The sequence below is a fragment of the Microtus oregoni genome, unplaced genomic scaffold (genome assembly GCF_018167655.1).
Source record: "Microtus oregoni isolate MIOR12 unplaced genomic scaffold, Mior012 000037F_ref0000500, whole genome shotgun sequence".
NCBI classification, from domain to species: Eukaryota; Metazoa; Chordata; class Mammalia; order Rodentia; family Cricetidae; genus Microtus; species Microtus oregoni.
In genome coordinates this window covers 2,012,975-2,036,365 of record NW_024543096.1, presented here as the reverse complement: position 1 = coordinate 2,036,365, position 23,391 = coordinate 2,012,975, and the positions used below count along the sequence as shown (strand labels likewise).

The window sequence follows — 23,391 nt, the reverse complement described above, 5'->3', positions numbered from 1 at the left end:
AATATCTAGTTTAGACTTCCCTTATAAATACTGGAGAGGTACTGGGAGCATTCATCAATATTATTCAATACTTTATGCATAAAAAGGCCCACATTCCCCATCAAGAGAAATATTTAGCAGGACATTTGAGATTCCTTATAGTAGATAGCAGATTTGGTGACCTTTGAAGAATGATTTGTGTTGCTGGATTAGTGTCCAAAGAACATTCTGGGAAAGTTGAAGTATCATTTAAAATGAGAAGGCATAATATATATTAACTAAGATTTCTGCCCAGCATTGCCATTTTCTAGGACTCAGCAGAATGCATGGCCTCAGTAGAGAGAAATACACTGGAAAAGCAGAGAAAATGCTTTTGATTTTTGGCAAATCATGGTATTTGAATAGCAAAGGACAGCACCTATGAGTAAGCCCAATAGTTGGATAGAGAGATGAGGCAGGCTCCAATGCTAGTAGACTACAGATAGACCTTCTGAGCAGGGAAGGGAGAACGGAGACACCAGTGAGTTTTCAGGACAGTAACTGTCTGACTTCTTCTCAGCCTACTTTCCTGGGTATGAAGGCTCCTAGAAGGTTCAAGGAATATGAGGGAAGGCACAGTCATGTTCTTTTCCTTCAGAAATGCCAGTGGTTTAGCATGCTCTTACAGTTTCCATGTCTGTTATACCAGGCATAGCTAAGTTGAAATTACTGTGCAGCGTATCTAGGTGAATGTGACCCACGATAGTTTTACATTCTACTGCATCACATGGAATCTGGAACAGGGAGTTGGCCATGATAGCTGCAAACCAGAACAAAGTAGCACCAGCCTGCTGGGGTTGCAAAAGCCAGACACTTTCTTTTCTGCTAATCTGAAGAACGCAACTATCCTCAACACCGGGATTGATCTGTTTGGTCTAGTGTACTTCCATAGACCAAGATTTGAGTTTGGATCATAGTAATAAGTACTCAATAAGCATTTATTGCAAAACTATATTAACAGATACCCTCTCTGGGCATAGGCCCGCAGAATAAAAGCAAATCCGGAAACATCTGAAAGGCAATCATAATTCATTTAGAAGACTGGAATCTTAGCTTCAATTAGAGCACCATCCTACTTACTCTGGGAAAAATAAGAGCATTGAAGTAGAAATAGAAATAGCTATTTTAAATAAAGACTTATGTATTCGCATTTTATGTTCTGTAAGAGTACGTGTATGTATGTATGTGCAACTCATGCATGCCTGGTGCTGTGGAAGCCGAAATAGGGTGCTGGATCCCTGGAACTGGAGTTATAGGCAGTTGTGAGCTGCAATGTGGGTGCTTGGAACTGTACCTCTTTGAGAACAGCAAGTGCTCTTAACCACTGAGCAATCTCTCTAGCCTCAAGAGCTAGTGTGTTTTTTGACCTTGTTAAGAGGTTGGGATTACAGTGAATGGGACTTTAGAGTTTACAAGTCAGTTCACTTCTTTCTGTTCAGTCCTGCTGCTATATCCTTTCTTTCTCAGTGGATAGACAACAATTACACCTTGCATGTCACACACTCCTTCTGGGGACCATAGCCCATGAGTTCTAATTCCAGGAGTAGTATAAGAAGGCTAACAATATAATTAAGGTTGGGGCTTGCTCTTCTGCTATCTGTTTGGTTACAATGAGTCAGGCAGTGGTGGCAGGCACAGCACAGATGTGTCCTTGGGCAAGATAACAGCCCAGTTGCCAAAACTCTTACAGCTGAGGAGTCGGAGTGTTGTATCTGTGGAGAACAGCTTGCGTAATATGAGCATTTACAAATAATAGTTGGGGATTCCTGCTAACTAAGAAGTGTCAGTGAAAGTCCATAAGACATTGTTCATAAGTAAAAAGGATTTTACTCTGGAATGAGAGTTGATTGGAGAGTGTCTGCTACATATATAGGCTCACCGACAGCAATAGAGTTGAAAAGACCCTGATGGAATAGGAATAAAGTGATGGGGCTTAATTATAAGAAGCCAGGTAGCTGTAATCTTAGCAACATGCAGCAGAGCCTGAGGGGCAGGCAAGGCAACCTGATTTACGGAGAGTCATGAGGATGAGTAATAGGACATGGCATTCTCAGGAGCAAGATAAATAGGGAGCTAATAAAGATGCCCTTCTCTGTGTTAGAGCAATACAGCTAATCAGAGGATTTTTAGCTACTTCTTGGCCCCTGGGCTTCTTTCGTCCAGGGACCAGAAGCCAAGGCTAAGAGTTGTCATCTCGTTGATAACAATAAGATGCCATTGACTCAGATCAAGTAAAGAGGCGGAGTCGTTGTTGCAGTCGGGACAGGGATAGTATGCGTGGCACCTACATGGAACTTCCAAGGTATCTGTTGTTTAGGTATAGCTAATGTCTGATTTAGAAATCCCAAGGTGAATAGGAATTTGGACTTGCTATGAATGAAGGAGTGGGTGGCACTGGGTTTGAAGGAGGCCATAGGTGAAGGAGAAAAGGAACCCAGGGTTCACAGTGGAGGGGTGAGCTGACGGCTTAAGCTCAGGCTTGGTTTCAGCAGCTGAGTCTGTGGTTCAGCCTTCTAAATCTTTCACTAGAAAGATTTCCTCAGGAAGAGAGACCCCCATGTCACCCTGGGGGAAACATTTACCAGATATCCGTGAAGAATGGATTGGCATAGGACAGCAGGGGAACTCTGGGTGGCCTGTAATATGCTGACTTCTCTGTTCATACCTACTCTCAGAAGCAGGTTTGTCTCCAAGCAGTGGTCCTCAACCTTGCTAACACTGCAGCCCTTTAATCGAGTTCCTCATGTTGTGGTGACCCCTAACCACAAAATTATTTTGTTGCTACTTCATAACTGTAATTTTGCTACTGTTATGAATCATAGTGTAAATGACTGGTATGTAGGATATCTGATATGTGACTCCTGCAAAAAGGTTGTTCAACCCTCAAAGGGGTCATGACCTACAGGTTGAGAACCGTTGGCCTTCAAGGAAGGCTCAGCTCCCAGTACTCTGTCATCAGACAGATTCAGCTATCAGCTTTGCAAGGTTTCCCTAAACTGAGGACAGGCACTTCAGCCCAAAAGATTCTTGGAAGTGCCTTTGACCAGTAAATGAAGGGAACGAGAGTATAAAAGCCAAGCTCTTTTGAATAAGGCAAGGGCTGCAGTGGCCCAGTGGCTCCAGAACCTCTACAGGTTGTCTGGGCTTTGCTGAGCCCATGTCACAGACTGAGTTTTCTTTCTCCCCCATCCTCTTCCACCCTCTTTCCGTCAGTAGCAATAGGCAGCTATCACCATGTCAAACCCTTATGATAGTCACTATGAGCTCTATGGAATCAGAGATATTCTGATAGGAAGGAAACTTGTAAAAGAAAAGACTTGAACTTTCATGAATCATCCTCTTCCACACCGAACTCACGTTTTATGATCAGCAAAAATGGCGCAATTATTATATCCACAAAGAATTTATATTTTGCAAACTTGTTCACTAAAGAGAACAGATTGTCCATCTGGCTTGTTTGTTACCATCGTCTACGGACAATTCAAAAGTATGTCAATGTCTGGGGCTCGTCCACAGCAACTCTGTTACAGTGGTGTGCAGTAGGCTGATGTGTTTCAAAAGCTCATAGTGTGACTGCCTTGTGCCTGGTGCTGGGGGGTTGGGGATAATCATTGCTGTGGGAAAAGCGATAATATAATCAGGATGCCGAATCCACAGTGCTCGCTCTCCAAGTGCTAAGCATGTGAGAGAAACATTTTAGCAGTTCTCTGAGCCTAGACTCCACTTAAAAAGTGAAGGTAATGGCAAACGTGACACCATGGAAATTTTGCGAGTTAAAATCCAAACCTTTGTGAAAGCCTTTGGAAATTAATAGAAATGTCGTTCTCATCGTTATGTGTTTTCTGTGGTTCTGTGGACTGTGGCTTTGTAGCAGGGGAAGGGAGCGAAGGTCGCACTAAGAGAGCATTGACATAGGAAACGGATTTAGTTACGGACTTTGGCATGTCTAAAAGTCCTCCCAGGGAAGCTCACGTGTAGCCTCTTGGTTCACGTGCTTTTTCATTAAATGAACTGCCCAAAAGTTACACAGCTGATGAAGGGAAAAGCAGGCTGAAGTCCCAACATTCCTCTTGTTTCGTGCTACTGTTCCTGCTGTTTTTATTTGTGCTCAGAGTTCTTATCTTGGTCTTGTCCCTTAGTCATGAAATACAACAATAGGGATAAAATGGATTTTTGATTTTAAAACATGTTGCCATTACAATGGTGCGGTGATTACGAAATGTTCAGATAATGACTCCCATCCCGTTAGAGTTAAACCATTTGATCGTGCTCTTTGAGTGAGGGCGAAACCTTGTAGGCAGCATAAGCTACGTTTAAAATTACATGAGCCAAGCGTAAGCTAAACAACGTGACACGGAGGCCGGAATAATGTAAGCAGCTCCAAGTGAAGCCTGCGAGTGAGTTCAGAACAGCACAGCTCCCTGCTCCCGGCTGTCCCCCTGCCGTGAACATACTCACTGATGGTGAGATCATGATGGAGGAGAACAGAATGGAGGGACAGAAGGATACGCGAAGCCCTGGAGATCATCATTCATATGTCTCTTATGGCCTGGGAACACTTTCATGCTTATTGGAAGATATGACCTATAAGCATTCCTTGCTTGCCAAAGGACAAATATTCTAGAAGCCGAGTGTTCAGCAGAAGCATTGTCTACGGGAGGCTGCCACAGGGAGAGTGTGCAGGGCACTTGAGCAAACGTGCTGCTGGCTTCCCATTTCCAGACTTCAGGGGAAGCTCTCTTGACAGCTCCCTGATTTCTTTAACACAGCAAATCTTTAATCAGCCTCGATATGTTAAAATGTGATTTTTACAGTGAGTTGACCTGAGTGGAGTACTTGAGTTGAAATGTGTATTTTCTTTCCCCCTCAAAAGCTGACTTGTGGGGAGGGAAAAAAATATCAGATATTCAATGATATACTTTGCCTTAGTGACAAGATGTTTTGGAGGAAGTCATCCAAGCTTGAAATAAAATCTTTATTGAAAGTAATTCTACATTCATGGCAGTCAGATACATTGTCGGATTAGAGCAGATGTCCCAGGGGGAAACTACGGTATATGCACCAGGCAGGCTTGATTATTTGGATCTCCTGTCAGTTCTTGAACTTTCTGACAATGGCTGAAGTATTTGCGACGGCTGCAACTCTGTTTTCATCTTTAGTTTGCGAGAAAGTTAATATACGTTACCTTAACTAGGCCAAATGTACTGGAAAATAACCCGGGAATAAGATATACCCCACCCACCGAATAGTATCTGTGCAGAGAGAGCCTTTAGCTGTGCATTTTAAGGAAACAAACACGGCAGCCAACGGCTGAGAGATGTGATTATTTTTTCTGCCTGAGCTTTAAGATCTCCCTAGCAAAGCCCCCTGTGTGCTGCTTTACAAACACCATGTGTGCAGAGTCAGGGGACACAAATGGTTCTCCCTGGAAGGGGCCTCCAAATGGCAGAACAGCCTTTATTTTTCTTATTAGAATAAGTCATATATAAATATTATTTGCTATCCCGAAAATGGCACAGGTGTGCCAGGTAACATTCATTTTTACTGAGAAACACACAACAGCCTATATGTCTCTTTTGAAAAGGTTAGAGAATTGCACATTTTTATTGGATATAATTGACACTAAGAGGCAGAAAATACACATAACTTTAGAATAAGAATTATGTTATGATTTGTTTTGAAGCTGACACCTTGTTGTGGTTGAGGAAGGCAGGAAAAGATACACCTCCAATGGGCGATGAAGAAGAATCACATCCATTTGAAAATTCACAGCCTAGTTTAGTAGCTTGCCTTGCTCAAATGTACGTCATAAAACTATCTTCTCCCTCGTCACCAGTGAACAGAAAAAGGGGAGTGAATTTGGTTTCAAATCAACTTAGATTTAAGAATAGAAAAGATAAATTTACATCGTGTGGTGGAAAGTCACAGAATAGCCCACCAGATCAAAAAGTCTAGCCACCAGACAAATGCATGCTCTAAGAACATAGTTCCCACTTGAGCAATGCACTGATTACATAAGTTAAAATTTATGTTTGAAAACTTGTTTTTCAACTAACAAAAATCATAAATATCGTCCACTAGATGAGGAAACAAATATTGCATGCTGATGCCATAGATTACAATTCAATGGCAAAAAGAAATGAGTTCCGAAACGTCATAAATGTTTGGGGAGTTTGTAATGCTTGTTGTCAAGTGAAATAGACAATGATTCCAGTCCTGGATTGTTTGCTTTCTGTTGCTAAGATAAACACCAGGACCACAAAACAGCTTCAGGAAGAAAAAGTTTATTTGTCTTACGTGGCCCAGGTCCCTTGCCATCACTAGGGGAAAGTAGGGCAGGAACTCATGGCAGAGAATATGGAGGAGTGCTTGTTCACCGTGGCTTGCTCACCTGCTTTCTTATACACACCGGGAGCACCTGCTTGGAGGGGGCACTACTCCCGGAGTTATTAATCCACAAAACACTCAACCATCTTGCCTATAGGGCAGTCGGATGAAGTATTTTCTCGTATTACTCTGGTAGTGTTAATCTGAGAAAAAGCCAACCAGAACACAGACAATCTGCAAAATTCGAAATTCTGGAGCAAGAAAAGAAATTCACTGGAATTTCAGTGAAGGGAGGGAAGAACAGGTGGGAAATTGGGATACCTTTAGGGATGTGAAACTATTCGGTACGACCCTACAGTGATGCTTGTACGCCGCTATCCTTTTGCTAAAGTCCACGGAAGGCAGAAAACAAAGAGTAAATTCTCATGGGAACTATGGACTTTAGTTGGCAATGTTTCAATATGGGCTCATCAACCCATAATAGGATGGCCCTGACAGAAGAAACTTTGTCACTGTGTGGACTCAGAAGAACGGAGGAAGTATATGCGGACACCCTGAACCAAAGGCTCAATTTCTTTGCAAAACTAAATACATTCAGAAAAATAAACTGCATTATTTACAAAAAAAAAAGAAAAGAAAAAGGTGGTCTTGAAGCAGGATTGCTTCCATCGGGGGTCAGCGATTGCTGGCCTGCTCAACTAATTTTACATTACATCCACTTGAGTTGTTTTACCCTACATCATTGCTGCTTCAATGGGAGCATCTATGCTCTGCCCCATACGCCAAAGCATAGTTAAGCATGCCTCTGTTAGGACGTATTCAGACATCACATTCTGAATGTTTTGTTATTTGCTTTCTTGGCACTTAAACATCCAGACTGTATTACATTGTCATTGACATGTTTGAGTTTTATCTCTCTTCCATGCGCACATGTTTTATCTTTCTCAGTGAGCTCGTTTAGGCGGTGTATTACCTTCTTCTTCACCCCTACGTCGGGTGCAGGAAAAAGCTGGGGCATTCCGTACCTTTCTGTTGCTATAGTGTTTGCTTTGTGTGTGGTGGTCCAGCTTTTGCTTTAGCTGTGTGCTGCTTTTGCTGTCCTAGCCAGGAATTGGACTGAACCAAATATTTTTCTGGATGTAGAATAACAAAGCCAGCCACAGTACTCCTTTTGGGTTTTCTCTGTAGAATAACAAAGCCAGCCACAGATACTCCTTTTAGGTTTTCTCTTAAGTCTAGATGAGAGAGGCAAGTTCAGTGAGGTGAGCTGTTTGGGTCTTGGCAGCACTTTTCACCTGCCTCTTTTGTCTCTTTTTCACTCTTTCCAAAAGCAAATTACAGTGGAAAACTAGAGCACATATTTTGGGTATGCAGCAATAGAGGGTAACATTAAGGAAAACTTTTTGAGGGAAAGGAGAGCTTGGTACATGTAAAATATGCTTTCTTCTCAACATTTTTGTGAGATGGTGTAAAATTTCTTTCGGCTAAAGTGTCAAGCATAGAATATAGGTTTGTTTCCAAAAGCCGTGGTTGCTTATCGAAAGTGTTCAAATAAAGCAAAAGAGAACTGTCTAGGTTAAGAAGGTGAGTGCTTATAAATCAAATAGGATGCACAGGAAAGAGTATTAAATTACCCATTTCAGACCTATGGGATTAAGTGGTGATTCCTGAGAGCAGCTAACCCAGAAATGGGAGAAACTGGGGAATGCATCAAGGCTACCCTCATGAGTGCACGCTGCGGAAGTGGGATACCTGCCTCACCAGAACACAAGAAACTTGGTTTTCTTCTTCTGTCTGCATGTTTCTACCTGAATGACGACGGAAGCTCAGTTAGCCTTCCTCAGCCTCAGTTTCCCCATTTGCAACATAAGTTAGCTGGTCTAGAAATGTTCTTACTTATTTCTTTGGGCTGGAGATTTGATTTCCCAACACATCTAAGCACTGTTTTTTGATCCTGACTTAAGGAAGTCCTGATGCGCTTAGAAATACACCCAAGGCATTATCGCCAATTACAGAATAGATTGAATCTGGAACGTGAGGTTTTGTAATAGTGTCTTGCATATATGTCAGCAATTTAAATGCTTGTTTATGCATAAGTCACTATATGGAGTAAGATATGCGTCTGTTTATTAAAACGAAGAATGAAACAGAAAGGCAGACTCTATGGATTTAAAGAGAATATCAGCCAGGCGCCTCCTTTTGTCTTAGAAACAGTTTTTTTTTTTTTTTTTTAGAGTGCTTGGGAATGAATGGTGACTTTGGAGGAACTGACCTGCTCTGGCAGGGCCTGATCCACAAGTGAGCATCATCTGCCTCAGGACAACTGCTTGTTCCCTGGGTAAGGACTTGGTGGTTGAAGCCACTGAGTGGAAGGAATGTATGATCAACCAGTAATGTCTATATGGGCTTGGAACTGGAAAATGGTGGCCATTGCAAAAGCAATTTCAAAAGGAAACACAATATATCTACAGAAACAATGAGTGGTGTCATATCTCCCAGATGGTCAGGAATTTGGGATCTTAAAAGGCAAGATACTGGGGCCAGTGGGGTGGGTGGGTGTTGAATCGTGGTAATACCATTAACCTTCTAAAAAGGAGGAAAAATTATCGGCAGATAGAGGCATCAAAGTAGGAGAATATTTAGGCATTCCTCAAAGTATATTTAAGGAATATTAGAAGCAATTTTTCTACATTGATATTTGAAAGAGAATTTTAGAGTATTTACACAAACGATATATCTCACGGATCCTTTCAGGTAAGCACCTGCTTTCTTTTCATAAGGCAACTTTGCAGTCTTTCAAATGTTATTTTAAAGTCCAGTTCCCAGTAGATGGACATTCGTCCCAACTGTTTGGTCACTTGTTAACCAAGCCTCTTTCTGGCTATCCATGCATACAGAAGAGCACACTGTTGAAAGGGAAAATGGTCTCTCGATAGTTAAAATGATGTTCTAGGGCTGGAGAAATGGCTTAGTGGATAAAGTCCTTACCATGCAACATGAACTTCAGAGCTTGCCTCTCCAGAACCACATAAAGTTGATGTGGTATCCTGTGTCTGAAACCCAGTGAGCCTAGGTGACATGGGAGACTGAGACAGAAGAATCAGCAGAAAGTCTTCGGCCAGCTAGTCTGGCGTGTCCCATGCTGAGTATCAGATTCTTCCTCAAACCATGGAAAGCAAGGACTGACATCCAAGATTCTCCTCTAACTTCTATATGTGTGCTATGGTACAGACACACACAGGCACACACACACACACACACACACTCATTCACACACATGCACGCTGCATACACACAGGGATCTGCTATGATTCCAAAGTGAGGACAGATGTGTAAAACTGGTAAGAGTATAAGAAAGGAGATGGAATCCCTATTTTGCGCTTACACTCCTGCGTCTTGTGTGGAGCCTCACTCCAGGGCCCAATGTGAGAGGATTACTAATATCACAACACGCCTGATTTATAGCAGCTCAATTAGGTTAAACAGCTTGATTCATTTCAGTTGGATAAAAAAAATTCCTGTTGAATATGAATCCTTGCTATGCAGTGAACACAAACTCACGCTCATTATTACTTATGGAACTTTTCTTTATGGATGAGTGTGTCTCAGCCAAGGAGCGGTAGTCACCCAGCTGATGACCATAAGGAAAGGCGAACACTGTCAGTAGAATAACATCCTCAGCCAAGTGTTTATGTTGGCTACATATACAATACAGAACTGTTCCTAACTAATGAGACAGAGTGGCCTCCCCAAGTCTCTCCCTTTGTATTATTTCTCGCCACCCATGCGCTGAGCAAGATTTTCTCAGGACCCAAGCCCCATCCTACTGGCAAGTTCTGCTTCGTTGCAAGCTGGATTTATTCTTTCTGTTCAAGTGAACATCATACATCAAGTAACTGTGAGGTAGCTCTGGGGACAACCATGACACAACTGTTAGTATAGCATCCAGGACTGATTGATTCATGCAGAGAAGACGTTAAACAATAAGATGACCAGGATAAGTCCATATTTCAAAACATAATTCATAATTTTGTTTTTACCTCCCCCCAATCTTTTGGCTCATTGTATTCTCAAAAAGCATTTTTTATGCCTTAAATTATCTCCTACTATAGGCAAGAAAACGCCTAAACTTTTCTACTGAGAACTTAACTGTCTTTCTTCTCTAGGCTCCCACTTGGGTTGGTAGAGCTTTTCTTTAGTCTGCAGTCTGAAATTCTCTTCTCTAGTAACTGAAAGAACGCCTATGCACACTTTAAATATCCTCTTGATACATTCAAAACCACTCTAAAATCTCTGTCCAGGCTTGGGACAGAGCATCAGCTCACCCGGGTCTAGAACCCCAATTTTTCTACTGTTGCTCCTGCTCCAAGCCTACTTGCAGTCTCTTTGGCTCTTCTCTCCCTGTTTGTCTTTTAGTCTCTAACCAGATACCCCTCGTCTCTGTACCCCGAGCTGGGAGGTAGCCTGTCCCGTCCCTTTCCCCAGTCTCAGCTCACTTAACCCCTGCCTGGGTTCAGAGCCCCGGGCCCCTTGCTTTCCTGGCAGGAGAATAAAGACAGCTGGCAGCGAAAAACGTCTGTTAAGGAGAATATGAGTATGGTCGCGGTTATGGCTCTGCTGCCTCAGAGCTCCCTCTGTCAGGGACCGGCATGGGCTTCCCACACTTGCTCCACAGACAGATGTTTTCAATTATTATCACTGACAAGCCTCCAGGCCAGGTTGCCTTCTGATTGGCTGTCAACGGAGTCAGAAGGGAATAAAGGAAACTGAGGCTCGGCCACCAAACACCTCAGTCATCACTTTAATCATGTTTCTCTGCAGCAACTGGTTGAGTTGGACAGTCCTCCCAGAACTGGAACCTTTTTGTAAACAGAGACTCAATTTCCTTTGAAACCTTTCTTGCATTCTGGTTTTGAGTTTTCTGCCAATCGTTCCTCTGTCGTTAGGAGAGAGCGAGACATTTGTCATTTCTTAACCAATTCTTTCCTTTTGTGTTCTTCCAGAATTTTGACTACATACCAAAGTACAGTGGGAGTTATAACTTGGAGAAACTGAACTCGCGATTATTGGACTGCTGGACTTGCCTGTATATAATCATCCGCAAAAACACCCCACGCGGGATCTGGAAGGAGGATATTGGCCAATGTTTCCACTCACTGTAAGAGGACAAGGTCCCTCTTGAAGTCAGCAGCCACCTCCCAGATCAGATTTACATGAATAGCTTCGCTAGGGCCACATGAGACACGCTGCTCTTGCACGGCTAGCTCTGTTTAGTCTCTCTTTTCACAGTAGGCAGGCACAAGTACAGTAACGATTGCATTTGCCCCAATTCTCCTGTGTATTATCGGCTGTGATGTGGCTATAGCCAAAGGACATGACAGAGCAAATTAATGAAAGAGAGGCTAATTCTGATTCATGATTTCAGAGGGTTCAGCCCCTGGTCATTTGGTTCCATGTACTCTGGGAGAACATCACAGTGGGAGCCTATGGGTGAAGGGGTAAGCAGGAGGTGGGGAGATGAGGAAAACACACCAGGGAAAAGCCAGGTATAACACTGAGGTACGCCTCCCCACAATGAAGCTGGGCTCCAGCTCCCAAGGCTTCCTCTTTTACTCCTTGAGCTTCTGATGGAAAGCGAGCATTCAACACACAGGGGGCATTTCATACATGAGTCACGACATCCTGATTGCCTTCCTTTTGTTACTTCCTAGGTGTTCAATGACTCGGATGGTCCAGTGACAACATCAGTGATAGGGAGGAACTGAGGTGTGGCTTTCAGAGGCCGCCTGGATAGACTTTTCCTCCACACTTTCTTGTTCAGTGGGTTTAGTGCCATGCAGCCACACTCCTCTTCTCCTGCCTCTCAGAGCATTCTAAATTCATTTTTACTTCCCATTTTTTAGTGTCATATATCTGGTTAGAGAGAAATCTTTTCAAGATGCCTCGGCGTTTCTACACATTAGTTTATGTCCTTTGATGTTTTGAAATTTGGTTTGTGTGTGGCCCTCCTCACTCATGTATCCAAACTGCCTCCTTTCAGCTGCCCTCTTTAAAAGAAGAGCAGTAGACGTGTAAGGCTCTGTATTTAATGAGATAGATTAAAAATTTGTAGCGTCGGTCCCTAAGGCCTGCATCTCTATTTTATTTCTAAAAAAAAAAAAAGTCCCCCCAACTTTTGATCTAGATTCTGTATTTTAAGTATAGCGATAAAATACTATAGGATGTTAATTCATCCTTTTCAAAAAAGGCACATGAGGGTTAAAACATATGCTTCCTTCTTCACCCAGAAAAAAAAAATCCAACCTTTCTGGGGGATCACATGTAGTTCTCAAACAGCTGAAGCTAAAACATCAAAGTTGGCATATCACAAAGTAGGAAAGAGCAAGCCAAATTTTTGAAGAAAATGGCTGAACATTTTAAAAAATAAAAGATGTCAAAATGCTCTTTCTGAGCATGTTCCATAAGACACTTGAAAATATTTTCTTTAGATCGGTTTTATTTTGTTTTCTATCAACAAAGGCTATCTAATAGACCTTATAGATAATGTCCACTAATGCTCTTGCCAGGACCCATGTGTTCATTAATGGCCTGGGGCAGTTTCCCCATGTTTGTCCAGGCCCAGTCCTGGTCAAGGCCAGTGAGTTGCTTTGGTCCTTTTATATTTTTGTCATCATTTGTTTTAGTGATTCGGTGTGGGACCAATGTGGAGCAGGGGATGACTGACAGGATGCTGAAACATATCACAATAACACTGTAGGTTAATTGTAGTTGCTAAATCTTTGCCTGGTTTTCTTTCTTAAATGAAATTATTTACAACTTTAAATTTAATGAGTAAATGAGGATTATTTCAGTATTGGAGGTGCAACAAGCAGTTAAAGACAGTGTTCAAATACAAAAATACTCGAAGAGAAAGCAGAGTGAATTTTGTACTTAGTATTTCCTGAGATGGTTTCCTTTTGCAACATTAAAGAGCTCTGTGCTACTGACAGTCTGGGGCCACATTTATCCTGTAATAAGACATAAAGTGCCCAGTGTTACTTGGGACTAGATCAATAGACAGACCTGGCAGATATTTGACATTATGCTTGTTATCACCGCAACACTGTTTCAAGACGTAACTTTCTGAAATGATATCAACAGCCTGCTGAGAACATTGCTTCTTATTGCACAGTCTTCCACCCCTCTGCACTCTGCAGTTTCAGGACCCCAGTTCCCAGTGAAATCCTTCAGTTGAGTTTTTCAATTGAGGAAATATTTTGCATATAATGGCTCAAGGGAATTGCCTCTCTGGTAAGATCCTATCTTAACCTGCCACGGGCTGTCAGGAGGTAGATCTTGACAAGTGCGTGTTTCCTAAGCACGGTCAAACTGTGGTGCTCAGATGGATCCACACAGACAGGGATAGCCCAACAGACTATGTGTAGATCAATTTGGGTCTATCAATCTGATGTACAATTATGCTCAAGTTATAGATTCAAGTATAATAAGGAAATGTTATTTTAATAGCTGGCAGCCAGATTCCACTTAAGCGAGAAAATCATCTGCTTTTCTTTCTTGCTTAGCAAAACATTTTGATGGGCATGTTGGTTGTGAAAAGATAATCCTTAGGACACAGCGAGAAAAACGAGAACCACATTTTCTATGTAAGGCAGAAAAATGGACTTCTGACGGCTGTGCACACAGAGTGGAGAATGTGGCTGAGCGGCATGGTGACAGCAGAGGCCAATTAGAAAATCTATAGGAATTCTTAGAGGAGGAGGCAGGAGGAAAGGTGGCTCTCAGCACCCGGGAAGCCCACTGTGCCTCTCCACTTCTCCACAGTGGAAATTATCTGCTGGATTAGATTCTGGGTAGGCTTCCCATCCCTGGTGAAGCTTTGGTAAAATTCTGCCTGTTCTTTGGCCGGGAATGAAATGCTGGAAAACAAGACAGAGGAACTGTCAAGATAAGGACCCTCGTGTAGGAAGGCATGGGTAAGTGGAGAGCTCACCAGCATCAGGAATGGCTGCAGGAAGTGTCCACCCTTCATGATGATGTCAGAGATGCCAAATGCATAGTTTTGAAAGGATGGAAGGGCTGAACAAATTTTATTCTATTTTTAAGGGAATGACAGTGTGGCAGGACAGAAGGCATCGCCCAGGGTTCTTGGTGCTATAGCTTTCTTCCTCAGGGATGCTCGGGGATTCTGTTGGGCCTTTGGTCCCAAGATGAAGCAAGAGTAAGGCACTTATGTAAGTTTTCACAGCTGGAGCTTCTGCTGGACTTCTTCCTTTCCTTTCCCCTTCAGGACCCCATTTGGACTGCTGGGGAGCCTGGCTCTCCTACTGAAGTTTTGCTAGTTCCTTTTTCAAAGTGATAGATGATGTTTTCCTGCCCTTTCAAGTATACTTAAGCTGCTCTTGTTGCCCATCCCCAAGCATAGGCCACAGAGCCTTCCAGGACAGTATACTTCCAGGTAAATTCATGTGGATCAATCTATGCTCAAAAATATACTCATTTACAAGGTAAAATCTCAGTCCCTTAATACAGCACGCTATTATTCTTCTTACTTCCTTTCAGATGGCAGCTACTCAATATTCTTCAGGATTACTTGACAACACATTGCTCTGACTCCCAATGAGTAGACCTGGTCACATTTTGTTTTAGATTTTTTGGAGGATGGGTGAATGGATTTGAACCAAAGAATGGGCCTAGCCAGTCTATTGGCACTTTGGATTGAGAATGTTGTTGAATAGAAGGGGTTCATTCTGTGGTAGTGAGGGGGGAATAAAAGAGGATAATGGGGGCGAATGTGGAGAAAATACATTATATAAAAATACCTTATCTGAAATTGTCTAAGAATAAACAAAGACATATCAATAAAGATATGAAGAAAATCAGAACACTATTACATTTAAGTTATTTACAAGGCAGAGCATATGATTCGCACTAGACAACTAATTCGATCATGAGCTAAGAAAGAAAGGAATAAAAACAGAGCAAAATGATGAGTTTACTCATAAATCTCTTTTCTCACTGAAAGTCAGCTTTAAAGTATTATAATCATGAAAATTTGGCTTCCCATGGCAAACAGTAAGTTAGATACAATATCCTTCTCAATAACAGCGCACACTCACTGGTGAGAACTTTAGATTTAGCTGGTGACAGGCACTGCAGCACCCCAAACAACAGAGTCACCAATTTCCCAAAACACCGAGTCCAGAATATACATGTTGTCAATAGTATTTTTTTCAGCATTCCAATTCTGAAAACTGTAATATAATAAATATATAAATTGCAAAAACAAACAAACAAACAAAAAAAAAAACAATGATCAGGAGGTCTCCCCAAAGATGGAAACAATCACTCCCTTCATGCAATTATCCAGTCAGAAGACCAGGTGTTGCTAAGCAAACACTCCACATGTCCTTTTAGATTCTATCCAATTCGGAGAGTCTTGGAAACTGTGAAACACGCTTCTCTTGCGTCCTTCTTAGAAATGAATATATGGCCTACCGTCGAAGACTACTGGATTTAGGACAGTACCAAGTAGACATCTTCCTTATTCTCCCATTTTCCTTCTATGTGGCTACACAGTGGTGACTACATGGTAACAACGCTGATTCGGGAAGCCATGCTTGAAATTCTCGTTATGGAGTGTTGAGCATATCAGTTATGGATTGCTGTTTAAGAAATCTAAGCAAGAGGCCAAATTTGCAGTCAAATATCAAGAGTGAGGGGAATTCAGGTAGAGCAGAGTGCAGAAGACTCCCAACAGGTGGCAGAGGCCCTCTTGTCTGATTCCACTTATCAGGAGCTCTGTTTTCCCCCCTGTAAAACAACTGACCAGTGCCCACACCACACTCGATGTTCCCAGCTAGCTAATGGCTCTCAACTGTGCACATCTGTTCCCACTAGAGGAAAGTCCCAGGAGAGAGTCCCAAACAAGTTTATGCCAGTTGTTCTTATTATTATAATTATGTAATTTAATTAGCTATTATGTAAGCTGATGAAATATGAGAGTAACAAGGAAGAGAGCTGCTCCAGGAACACTTTCTTTGGAGAGAAGATAAATCTCATTTTATCTAAAATTACCAAGGATTTTCTCTCTGACGAAGGGGCTGGGTATGGCTGAACTCGCAAAGGTTTTTTGTTTTGTTTTGTTTTTTCTAAATCCATCACAGTTGGTATTACTGGAGCGTCCACGTTTTCCTACCCATATGTCCCCATGTCCCTTGCTCCATCCTTTGTCAGTAGCGTCTACTTATCATCTCCTCAGGGCTTCCCCGGGCCAGGTACACTGTACAGTGATTTTCTTGCATTTTTTTCATTTGCTATCTATGATAATAACTATCAGTTTTTGAAAAAAATGACATTCTGTGCTTGGTGCTATGCTGAACACATTGTGTGTATATTATCCACTTCATCCTCAAAATGCACCAATTTTTGTGCAAAAACCTGAAAGGGTAGAAGGCTTGAGAACTTGGTGCACACTCACAACCAAGAAACAAAACTCCTGAGACTGGAACCTAGCAATACATCATGATGAAGCCTATCCCCTATAATTAAACTCTGCTGCCTCCGTGCGTTAATTTTTATGGGCTGTCCACAGGGACTCTGCAGTCCCGCAGAGTTCAGTGTGTGCTTCATTACAGGTGTCTTCCCTGTCACGTGGGGGAAGGCACGCACAGTTAGATAACTATTACCTTTCCCCCTCTTTTTTGATAAAACAACGTCAGTTTGCTAGAAAATGGAAAATATAGGCAACTTTCTCTAATTAGAGATCAGTGCTCCTTAGTGACAATTAGCCTTCATTCACTACCATTGATTGAACTATTATTTTCATCAAAGGTAGACGAGTTTTGGGGGGAAATCACAGTAATAATTTACAACTGTAGACTGGTAGCTTTTTCTCCTTGATCTCCAGTCATTATTCTTTCTTCCTCTGAGTGAGATCACGTTTGGGAGAAATTATTTTCTCCCCCATTCCCGGGTGTCTGCTTTTGAGTGAAGCTAACCCAGGGTGGGCCTGCTTTCCAAACCCAGCTAATGAGAGCCATGCATTCTTTTGCTATAGAGAAGGGATCAGGAACAAACAAGAAATAAACAAGGGACACAAGCCAGGCCAAGGAGAATGATTCCTGGAAGTTTCTCTTCCCACAGTAAAAGAGCAGCTTTCATGCCCCCGAGGAGGTGGGGTTGACATGATACAATCCTGGCACTGCCATTTGCTGACAGGAAAAAAAAAAAAAAGATTTCTAAGTTAACACAAAGTTAGCCCTGTGATGAGCAGCATTTAGGGATGAAAAAACAAGTTCTGTCAATACCCTTGGGCTTTGGTGACCAGAGTTCTATCTAACAGTGAAATCTTCATTCCTGTAGTTTAGCAGATTATCTCTTTTGCCTAAACAGTTTGAACTGGGCTTCTGTCATTTGGACCAAGCCTTATCTATATGTCTAGATACAATTTCATATTTTACCTAATGCAACTGAATACTGACCTAGAGTAGTAGCTTGTAAATATTTGGAGAAGCCAAAGAAATCACATGTAAGAAAAGCAAAGCAAAAAGTTTCACATGTCAGCCTCTATATCGTGGTGCGAGCTGATGTTTTGGCTTCATTGCTTCATAGTTTTACTTTGTTCTGTAATTTAAAAAAAGAGCCACTAATCTGCTAAGTAAAGGGACTTGATCATGAGAGAGGATTTATAGCATTTTAGGATTTGTGTTCCTTAGGAGTCTTCAGATAAAGCAAGAGCATTCAGGAGAAATGCCCCCCATGATGTTTTCTTAATGAATTTTAAAAATCAAGACTTCTTCAAGGAATATTTTCTTCCTATTCTCTTTCAAAACACACGCACTTGTTTATACATCCACACAGGAAGAGAAATCCATTCAGGTACAATCTAACTTGCAATCAAGAACTACTCAAATAGAACCTTTATCATCAACACAGCACATCCAAAAAATGTCTTTGTAAAATAAATCAAATTATATGAGTTAATTGATTCCAGGCAGCATCAGCAACTGCAGGTGGAGATGGAATAACAGGAAGTTTATTAATGAAGAACTATTCATCAAAACTGACAATACCAACTCCTGTTTGTTGTATTTGGAAGATTCCTGCAGTGGTTATAGGTATATTTGTTGAAAAATTTAAGCATAATTTTGAAACGAGGAAAAAAAAAAGAGGCTGTACTCACACATGGGAATTTTAGCTGAGGGTTTGGGCCACTGATGTTGTAACAGTGAAAAGATACTCCTAAATGCAATTTGACAAGCAATGCCAAAGATGCCAGTGGTAATTAATTAGCACTTAATTGAGACCACAGAACAACAGGACCTAGGAATCAGTACTCAGTGCCATCTCCCCCTCAGGCTCCAACTCATGAGGGTCAGCAGTGTGGCCGCAAACTGAAGGTCAGGAAGTAGATTGAAAGAACACATTGACACTGGACATTTCATGATGGATCTCCCTCACCCTCTGCTTCTGCCCCTGGCTATTGCTGACGAGAAAAGGACTGTGATTGTCTGAGGGAAATTTATTGCTCAGGCACATCTACACTGAGGTACGTGCTGTCCTCACGTCCTCGACTAGGTGGGATACTTCAGGAAGATTCAAGCTCAAATGTTTGCGAGCGTGAACATCAGCGGACATAAAAGGATGTGGATTTAGAATGGAGAATTCTTTAAAATTTCTGCCTTCGTATGGCTGTATTTAAGGTTTTGTAAAAGTAAATCCCTATAGAAATTTCTCACAACATTTTTTTTTGTAGATAGTAGATATTATAATAGAAGTTGGGACTTAAATACTGTAAAGACATCCCCACATTCAATTGTAAATATTCTCTATACTCCCCAGGTCTTCTCCAAGGCACAGATCTGCCCTCTGTCTTCACAGGTGGGTGACAACTCATTTAGCATAGAGGAAACTCTTGTTTATTAGCTGAGCAAATGAAGACAAGGAAGTGAATTCCTCTAATCTCGGAGAAAATTAACGTGCAGTTTCTGACTGAAAATTTAAGGTACCTTGCTTGGCAAATGTGGATCAGAGAATAGTTTTGTTCAAACTGTCTTTTCTAAAAAAATTAATTTGGGCAGTTTTAATTTTTTCTTTTTCTTACTTTCTCTTTTCTCTTCTTCTTTTTTTTTTTAAGCTCAGTGTTGAAGTCAGCAATGAAAGTTCAGCTCGTCGATGTAGCTGGGAATTGGAGCCTCCGTTCCTGAGTACTGAGCCCTCCATGCACGAGGATTATATCACTTTGAAGGGCCTTCACTCTCCAAATAAGCTCAGATAGACTACAAATGCCGCATATCCATCTGGAAAAAGACTCTTCAGGGATCTGCTTTATTTGGTCACACACATGCCCGCAGTCAAAGCAAATCAGATACCTAACCTCTCTGCATTCCTAGAAAGTGCTTCACTCTGGTTCTTCAGTGGCCCTTGAAAGCATGTCTCAGACAATGATGCTCACTGTCAAGAAGCAGCAACCGGTGACCATTCGATAAGAAGTGCCCTTTCCCCTGTTCCTCACTTCCTGCCCCTGTCTCATTTGCTGACTTAAGTCTGTTCCCACGAGTCAACAGTCACCCCTACTTCATTTCTCCTTTCCAACTAGGGGTCCGCCAGACAAAGGCGTTTTTTATTATGCTTGGTATGCTGGTTGGTATCCTTGGGGCATGTCCTGAGGAGTCAGCGACTCCCAGCCCTTTCACTAGGAAGCAGGGTTGTGCTTGGTGAAGGCAACAAGGAGACGTGCCACTTGGTGAGCTCAGAATCAGAAGAAAAATAAACAAAGAAGCCAAGGGAGAGCTTGTCCTCACTGTCTTGATATTAATTTAGCAAGAAAACAATGTCTTTCTCTATCAGGCCTTCCTCAGTTCTTTGCAATCCCACCGCTGTTTGAGATAAAGTCGTTTTCAAACTAAGATCTTCGTGGTTTTGTGAGAATTATTCCTCTTTCCTTCTATGACCAGCCTGTATTGTTGATGCTGATCTTGCCTAGCCCACAACTTACCAATCACAGTCCTTTACTTAGCGAACGTTATTATGTGAAACCGTGAACTCCCTACTCTACATAAGGATAGTACAAATCTACTACCTAGAAGCCCTCTCAGTAAACATATCTGAATAAACTACAAACCTAAGCCCTACGCTGATTTCTAAAGTGTAGTTATTTACTTGATTTACCTTCCTACCTTATTACGTAAAGAATTATATTTAAAAGACATTGAAAATACAAATACTCAAATACGTTTAAAGCAGGAAAGAAACAAAAGTGAAGGGAAAACAGGGTTAAGGACCCAGACTGATGCTGTGAAGATCCATGTGCATGCTAAATGTCAGTCAGGTTTGGCTCAAGACTTTCTTGCTTGTTGAATTTCATTATTTGTGGGTATGTGTCCAGTGTCTGGCATTACTGTTAACTTCTAAAACTATTCCGGCTTTCCTTGTCTTATCAGACCATATCTGCCCAGAGCTATCAAGACTCAGATTTCCTTATTCTTTTCCTTTTTGCAAATTACCTTGGTACTGTGTTCCCTTTCTATACACACTAATTCCTCCTTTTCCACGTGTCTCTTACCAAGATCCCTAATGGAGATTTGGTGTTGCCGACAATGACAAACTCTGCCTCTGCTCCAAGTTTTCAAACACTCAGCCTAGTACGCCAGGAGCGACTGAAGTTCTCTGGGCTGTCACATCTATCAAGGCCTCCCTTGTATCAATCTTCTTGGGCTGTGTGGTAGTTGTTAAGAATAAGAGCTACTGCAATTGCGAGGCCAAAACTGCAATAGTAGCTCTGGTCCTAAGCTAGTTAATAACGAAGAAGCAGGTAGTGCGCACAGCCTGGGTCCAGTGAAGACTCATATTCTGGACAGGAAAGTGAGAAAATTCTGCTGTCCAGAGTAGCATGCAACTTAAAACTTATGAATTATTTATTTATGGAATGTTTCATATTAGTTTTTTTCCCCACTTAATATGCATTTGAGTCATTGTTGACTGAGGATAATTAAAGACTTGGAAAATAAATCCATGGATGGATGGGGGGGCTACAGTAATTAAGTTATTCATCTGTCAGAATCACACACTTGTAATGATTTTTGCACAGACCTTTCTCTAAGAAGGGGGAAAGTTGGGCACTGAAGTTATAGCTAAAGGTTTTGCATCATTTAGTTAGACCTGCATCCCAAATCCTGGAGCTATTCCAGTTTTGTTTCTGTTTTGGTGTGTGTATGTGTTTTTTTTTTTTATGACCTACGCAATAATATATTCTCTCTGGATACTAGAGTTTGGTTGCATAAATAGAAGATGGTTTTTTGTTTGGTGATAAGTTGAGATGATGTGTTTTTAAACACTTGATGAAGTATGGGACGCGTAGTTAACGTACAACTGTGTCTGTTCATGGCAGAGGTTCTGTGAGAATTACAAAAAGAGTAATATGCCTTGGCCTACATTCACTTCATACCCAACACGGAATCTCCAATGTGCCTTTACAGCTGTTGCTCGGCAAGGCCATGCAGTCGGGGCAGAGGAAGGTGTTCACATACAGGACAGGCTCCCTAACTAGATTCTCTATGGTAAGAACTGGATGTTGAGTCAAAACCTCTGTAGATGTCACACAGTCTTGGGAAGGCAGAAAGCACACGGATGTATCTTAGTGGGAAGGGGACACTGTGAGTGAAGAGTGTGTATCTGAGAGCTAGGGTGAATGAGGCATAATGTCGGCCACGTTTACACACCTAGCAGTTCTTATATGGAATTCAGAGTGCCGAGGAGAGCTAGGACAATCAAATCTATTTTATAGAAAGCGGATCAGGGGAAGAAATTACTTCTACTGGAACCTGAAACGTAAAACCTTAACTGTATTTAATGGCCTAGAATGATCAACCAATTTCTATTTCCATTTTCTTCCCACAGTTGCAGTGACCTCGGTTAGGGGCCCTGTAGCATTGTTCGATGACTCGGGGAAGTCCTAAGTCTGCTCATCTTTGATATCAGAAGATTACACAGCTTCCGTTCTGCTTGGGGAAAACCTAGATGCCATTTCTGACCCAAAATGAGAATAAAGGTCAGTTGTTGCTCTCATGGTGGCTTCACCTCTGGCTGCCTGTTTTGGGTGTCTCTCAATTCCGAGATGTCTGCACAAAGGCTTAGCACATGGCACTGGACTTTCAAAGAGGCTTTCTCCTTCCCCCTCCTCCTCTGGTCAAGGTGTTGACTGGACCAAAATTCCTCAGTGCCAACCAAAACCAACCTCCCCAAACCTCCTCAGGCAAAAATCTTTCCATGTGCACCCATGATGCCGTGCTACTCATTCCTGATTTTAAGCTCAATGGTTGTTTTTATTTTAAAGATAGCTACCACACTTTGGTGCATGAATGTGTCAAATGTTAAGTGCAAAATATAATAGATTAACATTTAGTTAGGTAAGGCAATGGGAACTTTTCTCTTTAATTTAGGGCAGGAAATCACATCTGCATTTTGAAGTTCACTTCTGCCCTGCCGCTGTTTCTCGGTGAGTTTCGGGATGACACCAGCTGCTCTCCGGTGGTTTTGATTACTCATTTTCAGAAGACACCCCTAGTTCTGCTTTGTAGCGTTATCTTCCTGGAGAGTCAGGATCGCCAGTGTGAAGCGGGGAAGCGGAAGAGCTGCTGCATACCTGTCTCTAAGCACAGTGGCTCCCCTCTCATAACTCACCACATACAAACTGTAAAAGACAAGCATCGATTGATAGCTTCTGAGCCCCCTTTGAACCCCCAGCTCCGGGGACAAGGCAGAACTACAGAGGGAGGGGTTTGTACCAAAACAGGGCAGAAGAAACATGCTCCTCACCTCAGCTGCGCTATGTTAACTGTTTTCTGAACTTCTGCTTTGGCTACAATCCCAACCGTGTTGCTCACAATATGGCTTTCACATCTCAAAGGAGCTCTCTGTGCCCCGTGGTCTTTGCCTTTTGCCTACTTTGGACATCTCTCCTTCCCACTGAAGTGCTTCCCTGACTTATTTGCCGACCCTGTTCTCCTAAAGTTTAATTGTTAACTGGATGTTTCTTTTTGGTCACAG

At 42.0% G+C, this 23,391-nt stretch overlaps 1 protein-coding gene and 1 long non-coding RNA gene across 2 annotated transcripts in view; one reads left to right on the top strand and one right to left on the bottom strand.

Moving 5' to 3' along the window:
• The window catches only part of LOC121433225 (rho GTPase-activating protein 15), a 565,350-nt gene that overhangs the window by 13,497 nt on the left and 528,462 nt on the right, over positions 1-23,391 (bottom strand). The window lies entirely within an intron of this gene.
• LOC121433226 lies at positions 11,485-19,869 on the top strand. The gene is made up of 3 exons (XR_005972294.1): positions 11,485-11,503; positions 19,186-19,224; positions 19,481-19,869. It is a non-coding gene; the product is annotated as an uncharacterized LOC121433226 (long non-coding RNA).